This window comes from Bos mutus, chromosome 6 (genome assembly GCF_027580195.1).
Source record: "Bos mutus isolate GX-2022 chromosome 6, NWIPB_WYAK_1.1, whole genome shotgun sequence".
Taxonomy (NCBI): domain Eukaryota; kingdom Metazoa; phylum Chordata; class Mammalia; order Artiodactyla; family Bovidae; genus Bos; species Bos mutus.
In genome coordinates this window covers 69931631-69941250 of record NC_091622.1, presented here as the reverse complement: position 1 = coordinate 69941250, position 9620 = coordinate 69931631, and the positions used below count along the sequence as shown (strand labels likewise).

The 9620-nt window shown below is 42.5% G+C and overlaps 1 non-coding gene across 1 annotated transcript; it reads right to left on the bottom strand.

The window, feature by feature from the left end:
* Positions 1-8959: 8959 nt before the first annotated feature.
* Positions 8960-9066, bottom strand: LOC138988352 (U6 spliceosomal RNA). Its single transcript, XR_011464654.1, has one exon. It is a non-coding gene; the product is annotated as a U6 spliceosomal RNA (small nuclear RNA).
* Positions 9067-9620: the final 554 nt, after the last annotated feature.

The window sequence follows — 9620 nt, the reverse complement described above, 5'->3', positions numbered from 1 at the left end:
TGACCATGAATCTAAACGTCCACTCCTTCTTCGTTTGCATCCTGTACCCATTCTGTCCTTCAGAACATCTGCTTAGGCACAAATATGCATGGCATGCCTACTACAGCAGGCAGCAGGAGCACTGTGCTGTCCAATCTTCAAAGGGCTGGGCTCCCTTGGGGGAATTCTTCCTCTTTAATAGTTCCCTAGTCCATCGCAGATTCTTCCTCTCTGGAAGTGCATCCATCTTGTCCCTGAATTATTAGCAACACACTCCTCACCTTAGGCTGTTTTCACCCATCTTTGTGATGTGCCGGCCGTCCTCTGATGTGTTTGGAATACCATCACGTCTCTTGTCAGACACCCACGGTGGTTCATTACAGTGCTGCAAATATAATCAGAGTGTTAGATAATGAGGTCTCATAGGCCCCTGGCAAGCAAGCACCTCTCTCACCTCTCTGTTGCCTCTTGGTAAGCACTACACCAGGCTTACATGATCTGCCTCCAACCCCAGGTCCCCCTGAAATGTAATAGGCCATTCCCCACCAGGAGGGCTTCACCCACCTTGTCAGACATCAGAATACTCCTGGGAGGTATACGCACATGAGTGCCCTTGGGCTCCAGATGGTCTAGAAAGTCCAGCATTGCCTGGGCACATGTACTATTTCCCGATACAGTTTTTGTTGATTGTGTGCTTGACACAGTCGGGCTTTTTTGGTTTATATTTTGGTGTGTACGTGTGTGTGATTTAGAATCTTCAAGACTATACATTTCTCAAAGGCATGGACAGTGTCCCATTTCTAACTCTCCTTGCCTATAGTTAGAATAATAATAATGATATAAATATTTGTATTTTGCCTAATTGTTTACAAAGTGCTGTCACGAATATTAAAAATGTCTCCCAGTGACATTGTGAGGTGGGAATAGAAGTATCGCAGTTAAGACATTAGGCTCTGGATCAGGTAGACTGAATTAAATCCTGACTCTGTAACTTGATATGGACCGGTGTCTCGGTTTATTAATCTCTGAACAGGGGAAGACAGTGGTTCTGAGTTCAAATGGTTGTTGTAAGAATGTTGTGAATGAGTCCAGGTGTGAAAAGTGCCCGGCATATAGAACAGGCCCAGTTAAGAGTACTGTTGACTCTTGAACAACACGGGTTTGAGCTGTGCTGGTCCACTTATAGGTAGATTTTTTCCATAAATACGCACAGTACTACATGAATCACATTGGGTGCATCCTCTTTGGATGTGGGATAGCAGCTGTGGAGGGCCGACATGGGACTTGAGCATCTGAGAATTTGGGTTTATGCAGGGGTACCTGGGACCAATCCCCCAAGGCTAAGGATGATTGTCTTGTTATTGTTGCTATTGTTTGATGCAGTAACCATCTTCACTTTACAAAGCAGGGAAAGGTGAAGTAATTTGCCTATGGATTTGTTCAACTAAGAAGCAGAACAGGATATAGAACAGGCTCTAAGTTGCCACAGCTGTGCCATACGCAACATATCACAGGGCCCCTGACGATTCAAAGCATCTCACTCTACTCACTGGGAGAACAGGATGGGCATTGCCAATGTGTATGCAAGAATCCAAAACACCAAAAGCACTGGGGTCTTAAAAAGCAACTATGTAAAGACGCCAGTGTGACATTCTCTGAGAAGATTTGCCTTCTCCCCTATCACATATACCTTTGAAAAAGTAAAATGTCCCCTCCTGAGAAATCAGAAGCTGCTGAGGAAATACCTCAGGTGCTGGCTTGCCCACCACTTCAGAGAACTAAGGTACTAAATTAGAGACTTTAAAAATTCCGTTTTTCCTCACTGGTGAAGGGAAGGAGGGCAAAGTCTCCAGAGCAACGTTTCTCAGGAAGCCCATCCCCGGGATCAATCAATATGTCACTTTTCTTTTGCCACAATATAGAGCAAGGAATGAAATGCCCAATTGGCAAAGAAAAACAGTCACATTTTGGAATGAAAAAAACTGTCCACCAGAACATTCCAATGGAATGTGGGACTGTGGAGAGGGCTTCAGGCTTGTTTCATGATGTGCTGTGTGACCCTGAACAACCTCCCCAGCCTTGGGGGCTCAGGTTCCTTATCTATGTGATGGGGATAATACCCCCACCACAGGATTACTGTGGGGATTAAATGAGATAATGCCCTCGGATCACTGGGCATTGGATCTGGTTAACAACAGCGTTCAAGATAGATTTTTAAAATCCTAGGTTCTATTTAAAATTGGTCTTGGCTCAGTCCATCCAGTGATTTCCACATAGTCCAGCAAACCTGGGTGGGATTGTGTCTGGGAGGGAGTAGAATGTCTGCTCAGCTGCTGATGGCTCCACATGACTTCAGGTCACCTCTTAGCAGCTTCTCAACACCCACACCCTGAAGAATGTAGCTAATTGTAATTTTACTTTCCTTTTAGAATTTGATGTAATCTTTAAACCTTAAGGCACACAAATCTCAAGTGCACAGCTCCATGAGGTTTTAGCGTGGGTATGGCTGTGTTGTGATGACCCAGATCAAGTGAAAGAATATTTCTATTATCCTTGAAGTTTCCCCCTGCCCACTACAGACCGTACACCTCCACTCCCAGTCATAACAACTCTTCTCGATTGCATTCCCTCAGATTTGGTTTGCTTTTTCTCTTAGAACTTGTCTTTAAAAGAGAAACAGAAAAAGCCCTTCCTGCTTTTTAAGTCACCTGCCACCATCCTCAAGAACAATTCTGTTTTAGCCTAAGGTTCTTCTGTGATTGGAGAAAGAAGTGGGAAGAAAAAAACCAGATTGGTGAGGAAGATGAAGTCAGGAGAGGCCAGGCCTTGGGATAGGCTTTGTCCTGTAATGTGAGGACAAATCCTGGGAAAACAATTGATGTAACAGAGGAGGTGTTTACAGACTGAAAGGTTAATCAGTGCCTCTGAGGAGCCCTGAACACTCAGGCTCTCTGTCATTGACAGCAAGTGTGCATGCTCAGTCAGTCATGTCTGACTCTTTGTGACCCCATGGACTGTAGCCCGCCAGGCTCCACTGTCCATGGGATTTTTCAGGCAAGAATACTGGAGTGAGTTGCCATTTCCTTCTCCAGGGGATCTTTCCAACCCAAGGATCAAATCCATGTCTCCTGATTCTTTACCACTGCAGCACCTGGGAACCCCCATTCACTGCACAAAGACACTCAAAGATGCAAAGGCCATCCAAAATGACATCAGAGAGGATGGATTGAAGAAAGCCTTCCAGGTAGAAGGTCAGTTTTGCCAGTTACCTGCAGAGATGAGCACTTGCTGTCATCAGGCTTGGAAACAAGACTCAGGGGTGGCACATGAACTCCTAGGAGGAGGAGATGCCCAAATTCCACCCAGAACGAGGGGAAAGAAGAGGGAGGGGGCAGACAATTCCAATTCCAGAAGGTGTGCCTGTAGCTGTTCATGTTCAAACAGCTCGTGCAATCCTTGAGCCTCTAGATAATCTTTCCCTTGGTTTATGAGACTGTGAGGGGATTATATTAACTATTCCTGATTCCTCTGTTGACACTTGGATTAGCTGTGCTGATGGAAGGGCAGGGCAGCCTTTTAGCCTAGGTGGCAGGGGGAGAATGTAATCAGGGACCACACGGTGCAGTGTTACAGTCAACCCAGCCAGGTCAGGGAGACATTGTGCGAGTCCATCAGAAAACAGGGCTCCCCTTCTGTGTTTTTCTTCCCAAGCTCAACGCTCATTGAGAAGGAGCTGGATACAGTCCAGTCCATCCATGGGATTGCCCTGGGCCAACTTGTAGTGCACGGGACAGGGATGTGGGCTTCTCTGGTGCTTCAGATGGTAAAGGATGTAAATTTCTGGCATTTAATCAGGTAGCTGAACACAATTAGAAGCCATCTATAAAATAGAGTCACCCTTAATACAGGTAAAGATGTCAGGCTCTGTGTTGACTGATATCCTTTAGTGCCTTCACCTCCTTTCCACTGACTACACTTCTCAAAGCTGTAGAGAATATTGCAGCATGCTCCCAACATTCTTTCCTGGTTGTATATCTTTAATAAAACAAATTTTAAGCACCTCCCAATTATGTATGAAAGTCTGAAAGTGTTAAGTCACTCAGTCATGTCTGAAACTTTGCGACCCCATGGACTGTAGCCCACCAGGCTCCTCTGTCCATGGAATTGTCCAGGCAAGAATAATGGAGTGGGTTGTCATTCCCTTCTCCAGGGAATCTTCCTGACACAGGAATCGAACCTGGGTCTCATGTATTGCAGGCATATTTTTTATGCCTGGGAATAGAGGCAGGGAAACCCCCAATTACACATATCTGTTTTTAAATTATATATATGGACTACCCTGCCAGTGTATTCTGTGTAGTAAAAACAAAAACAAAAGGAACATTTGAAAAAAAAAGAGAGGAATAATATTCTTACAGATTTTAATTTTAGTTTTTAACAGTGAAAAAATATTTTGCTTTTATTGAACAGAATCAATACATTTTAGCAAGAGCAGCAGTTTAGTAAATCTTTGTTTAATCCATTATGGTGAAACAGTTTGACATAGTTCTAAGCTAACGCAGGTGAGTTCAAACCTTGGTTTGCAAGACTGTGAGAACTGAAAAAGTTTCCTTACCAAGGGACACAGTGGCTAAAGGAAGAAATGCACTCCTGGCTGGAATTAATAAATGATAAGTGTTTTTTGTTTGTTTGCTTAGTCTTATTTGTAAATTATGCAAATTTGGTTGGAATTTGGCTAGGAATTTTGTATTCCTTGATGTCTATCAATTGTTCTTACAAAATAGCCTTGCATTGTTCTCATATTGTTAGGATTTTTAACCAGTGGATCAAAAACCACTGAAATTCTTTGGGAGACCTTTTAACAGGTTAAACATTGTATTTCCAATTTTTGAAAGAGTGTTGACACGCGGCATATTTACACTGTTTGTACCAAGAGACGAGACATTCTAATAATTTCCAAAATGCTCTTCTCATATATGAGTTTCTTTAGAAAGACTTTCCTACTTGTTAAAATGTTACCTTTACCTTGAGGGGACAGATGAAGTGTGTTTATTTTTTCAAAAATACCTGCGAGATACTATTTGTCATCAGAGTAAAGGTCTGAAATATGAAACACTTCATCCTTATAGAAGAAAAATGGGGAACTCATCTTTAAGTTTGACAAGTCTATTCAGAACTTTTCCAAAGGACAACTTGTGAAACTCAGGGTGTTTCAAAAATAGTTTCATCCATCTCAATAGAAGAGACTGCTGATTCTACTGTCTAGAATAACACAGTAACCAGTCATGTATGAACAGCAGTAGCTCTCTATAACTGAAGAGCGAGGAAGAAAGGGGACACCATGGCTAACCCTCTGCCTTGGAGACCTGCTCTCCACCTGCAGGGTGTCTCCCATGCTGTGTGTGACAAGTATTTGACTTGGGGTGCCAATGACAACCCACATAATACATTTTCTGTGTTTCTTCTAGAGTGAAAATAAACGTATAGATAGAGAAGCTTGAGTTGTCCCTGTGGCTCCCATTCCACTATGGAGACTTGTGTTGCTCTTGAGTTAGATTGATTCTGTATTGACCTACTTTGGCAACTAAACAACAACTTCATAACTCTAGTTGTGAGACTTGAGGTGCTTTATGTAGCCTTGCTGTGCACAGCTTTTCTCCAGACTTGAGATACTGGCAGCACTGACCTCATTGTCTTGTTAAGAGGGTCACATGACATGTTGCATGAAATCACTAAGCATGGTGCCTGGTGTGATGGAACTGGCCACACCAGTACTTGCACATCAGGTTCCACAGATCAAGAAGCATGCTTTAAACAGCTCTTGCTCAAAAACCATCCATCTGAGACAGTCTATTCAGTTCAGTTCATTTCAGTCGCTCAGTCATGTCCGACTCTTTGCGACCCCATGGACTGTAGCATGCCAGGCTTCCCTGTCCATCACCAACTCCTGGAGTTTACTCAGACTCATGTCCATTGAGTTGGTGATACCATCCAACCATCTCATCCTCTGTTGTCCCCCAATCCATTTCCACCTCAATTTCAGGTCTGACTTTGGAAATGGTAGATATACTTCACTGGGGCTCAGATGTTGGATCCAACTCATTGATGGTGGCTTCTTAGAGCACTGAATTGAAATGGACTGTGACATTGAATGTAAGTTCAAAGAGGGGAAGAGTGCAGTGAATGATCAATTGTGAACGTCTGTCATGGGCGTAAGGGGAGGGAATGGTAGCAAGCCTCCCAGACACTACTGATCCTTATCTCATTTCTGTGCACCTTCAGGACCTGGTGAGTGCCTTGATCATCCTTACATCACCAGTCCTTATCACCGTTTCTACAACAGACTGGGGTCAGACCTGGTTTGTTGAATAAAGGGAATACGTAAACAAATGGCTCTGTCTCGTCATTACCATCACCTCCATTAGCTTGAAGAAAAGCATTGTTTTCTAAAAAACAGTCTGATCATAGAATGCTGCGTAGAGGGCTTCAGAGTGGGACCGGCAGGTTTGAGCAGGTACCTCAAGTTGAAGAAGGGACTGTTGAAGGAGGGCTGTGGAGAAAGATGAGACTGAAGAGCAGAGGAGGAGGAGATAGGGAAAGCCAGTGGTAGGATTTGTGGGACACAAACCGAAGTCTGGCAACCTACAAGTCACAGCTAACCAAAGTGACTGTACTTAGCTCTCTGAATTATATAAAGGAGTACTTTATGTGCTTTTAAACCAGTATTTTTTTTTAAAAAATGTTGGGTAGCATAGAGGTAAAAGTATTTCTGTGACTGTTAAAAGTCAAGAATTTTAAGGGTAGCTTTCTGTGTTCATTTTTGCAACCTATGAATGTGTGATTCTGTGCTGGATGAAAACAGCTAGTTTGTAAGAAAAACTCACCTCATTTAGTGTGGCCAGAAAGACAACTATGAAATTTAGGCATTTGTAGAAATATAGATGGAAAAGATCTTGAAGATCAGATCAAGGAGTCAAAACTTTCAATTTTGAAGAGTAGAAATTATTTCTCTTTGATTTTTAGACACAATTTTCATTTTTCTAGTCTATCCCGTAATCCCACCACCAATGTGCCATGTAGACAAAGTTGTCTTTTTCAAACTGAAGTGAACTAACACTCACTGAGTTTTAGAAATTGAAATACTGCTCACGCTCTCTTGAGCTAAGCCACATTCCTTGGGTGTTATAAAACTTGAACTAGGAATGACTGTGAGAGGTATGCAGACATATAAAACAAGTATGCTTTGCTACATATGCATGATAATTAATGTATAATTACAATTTAATGTCTGCCATTAACTGCAGAGTAATGTTCTTCACTCGCTGTAAACAGGCAACAGAAAACACCCACTCAAGTTGCTAAGCATGCCTTTGATTCCCTGACGCTTTTATGCCAGACGCAGTAAATTAAATCCTTTAGGGTTCTCCTCTAGCGAAGAGAGATTTTTCTTGCCAGTTGTTCTGTAATGAACATTCGCCAATCCTTGACTGATGTTGGATATGAAGTTGCACATTAGCTGTGTATTAAATAGCACCTGCTGTGTGTACAGAATGCAGTCAGTAGTACAAAGGAAACCTCGGTGGGCACTTGAGAGAGCCCAGTAAGCAATGTTTCTCTTCCATGATCAACTTCTGAGCCATGTGAAAGTCAGACAAAAGGATAAGGCAGCCAGGAAATGAAGTCATCTTTTTTTCACTGACAAAGCTGATATTGGAGAATGTGGCTTATATGCACAACTGTTAGATGGGGAAACAGTGACAGACTTTATTTTCTTGGGCTCCAAAATCACTGCAGATGGTGACTGCAGCCATGAAATTAAAAGACGCTTGCTCCTTGGGAGAAAAGTTATGACCAACCTAGACAGCATATTAAAAAGCAGAGACATTACTTTGCCAACAAAGATCCATCTAGTCAAAGCTATGGTTTTTCCAGTAGTCATGTATGGATGTGAAAGTTGGACTATAAAGAAAGCTGAGCGTTGAAGAATTGATGCTTTTGAAATGTGATGTTGGAGAAGACTCTTGAGAGTCCTTTGAACGGCAAGGAGATCCAGCCAGTCCATCCTAAAGGAAATCAGTCCTGAATATTTACTCGAAGGACCGATGCTGAAGCTGAAACTCCAAAAACTTTGGCCACCTGATGCAGAGAACTGACTCATTGGAAAAGACCCTGATGCTGGAAAAGATTGAAGGCAGGAGAAGGGGACGACAGAGGATGAGATGGTTGGATGGCATCACCGACTCAATGGACATGAGTTTGAGTAAACTCTTGGAGTTGGTGATGGACAGGGAGGCCTGGCGTGCTGCAGTCCATGGGGTCGCAAAGAGTCAGACATGACTGAGCGACTGAACTGAACTATTGGTTCTCGACCCAGAATTTGGCAAATCAGCCTACCTAGTCATAGACCAGCCTGGAGGACCACAGATGCAGCCTCTAAAGCTTACAGACATGGGGGTCAGAGAGGCATGTGTACCCCTGCAGAAGAGATGGGAGCTGGGCTCCAGCATCATCTTCCAGACTGACCAATCAAATGAAGTCACTTCTTGAACCTCTTTTCTAGTGTAGCCCCTGATGGCTGTGAAGTTGTGACAAGGGTCACTGCCTAGATCCAGATTCAAGAGAAGGACAGCAGAAGGTCATCAAAATACTAAATATAATCAGAACATGCAGTAAATACAACATCCATTTGAATATAGGCTTCAAGAAGGCAGAGTTTTTTCCTACAAATTCTTTCTCTGCAGCAGTTTGTTCACTGCTGTATTGCCAATGCTTAGGAAAATTACCTGCCACAAATAAGGTGTTCATTGAATGAATTAATAGGAGTAAGTGAGTAGGCAGAGAGGCAACACTAGTGTAACATGCCTGGAGCTCCTTCTTCATGGAAAGAAATACTGTTTATCTGCCATGTGCTTATGAGATATAATGATGATGGTGATGATAGCCATCTTAGGAAAATTAGTTTTGTTTTGTTTTGTTTTTTTTAAATATGGAACGCTTCACGAATTTGCGTGTCATCCTTGCGCAGGGGCCATGCTAATCTTCTCTGTATGGTTCCAATTTTAGTATATGTGCTGCCGAAGCGAGCACGGAAAATTAGTTTTGATTTGACAACTCTGCCATTACATGATATCATAGTGTTATTTGTGGGTAAGGAAAAAAGAATGTCATTCTCAGTGCTAGTGTTTATTAGACATGTATATTAGGTGCTGGAACTTTTCTAAGCTCTTTACAAGTATTAACCCTCCTAAACTTCGTAGCAATCCTTTGATGTGGGTACCATTATTGGCCTATGTTATGTGTGTGCCGAAGATCAGAGTCAAGTATAGAAAATTCAAATGCAGGCATTTTAATTCCTAAACTCATGCTATAAGTCATAATGTTTGCATTTTACAGTTGACCCTTGAATGACACAGGTCAGAACTACGTGGGTTCTCTTAATGCAGATTTTTTTCAATAAATACATACTCCAGTACTACATGATCCATGTTGGTTAAATCTGCAGATATAGAGGAACCACGGATATGGAAGGGTGACTATAAAGTTATACAAGGATTTTCAACTGGGGGTGTCAGCGTCCCTAAATGTTGTTCAAAGCTCAACTGTACTTTGGAAATATACCTTCCTCTCTCTTCTGGTCAGGT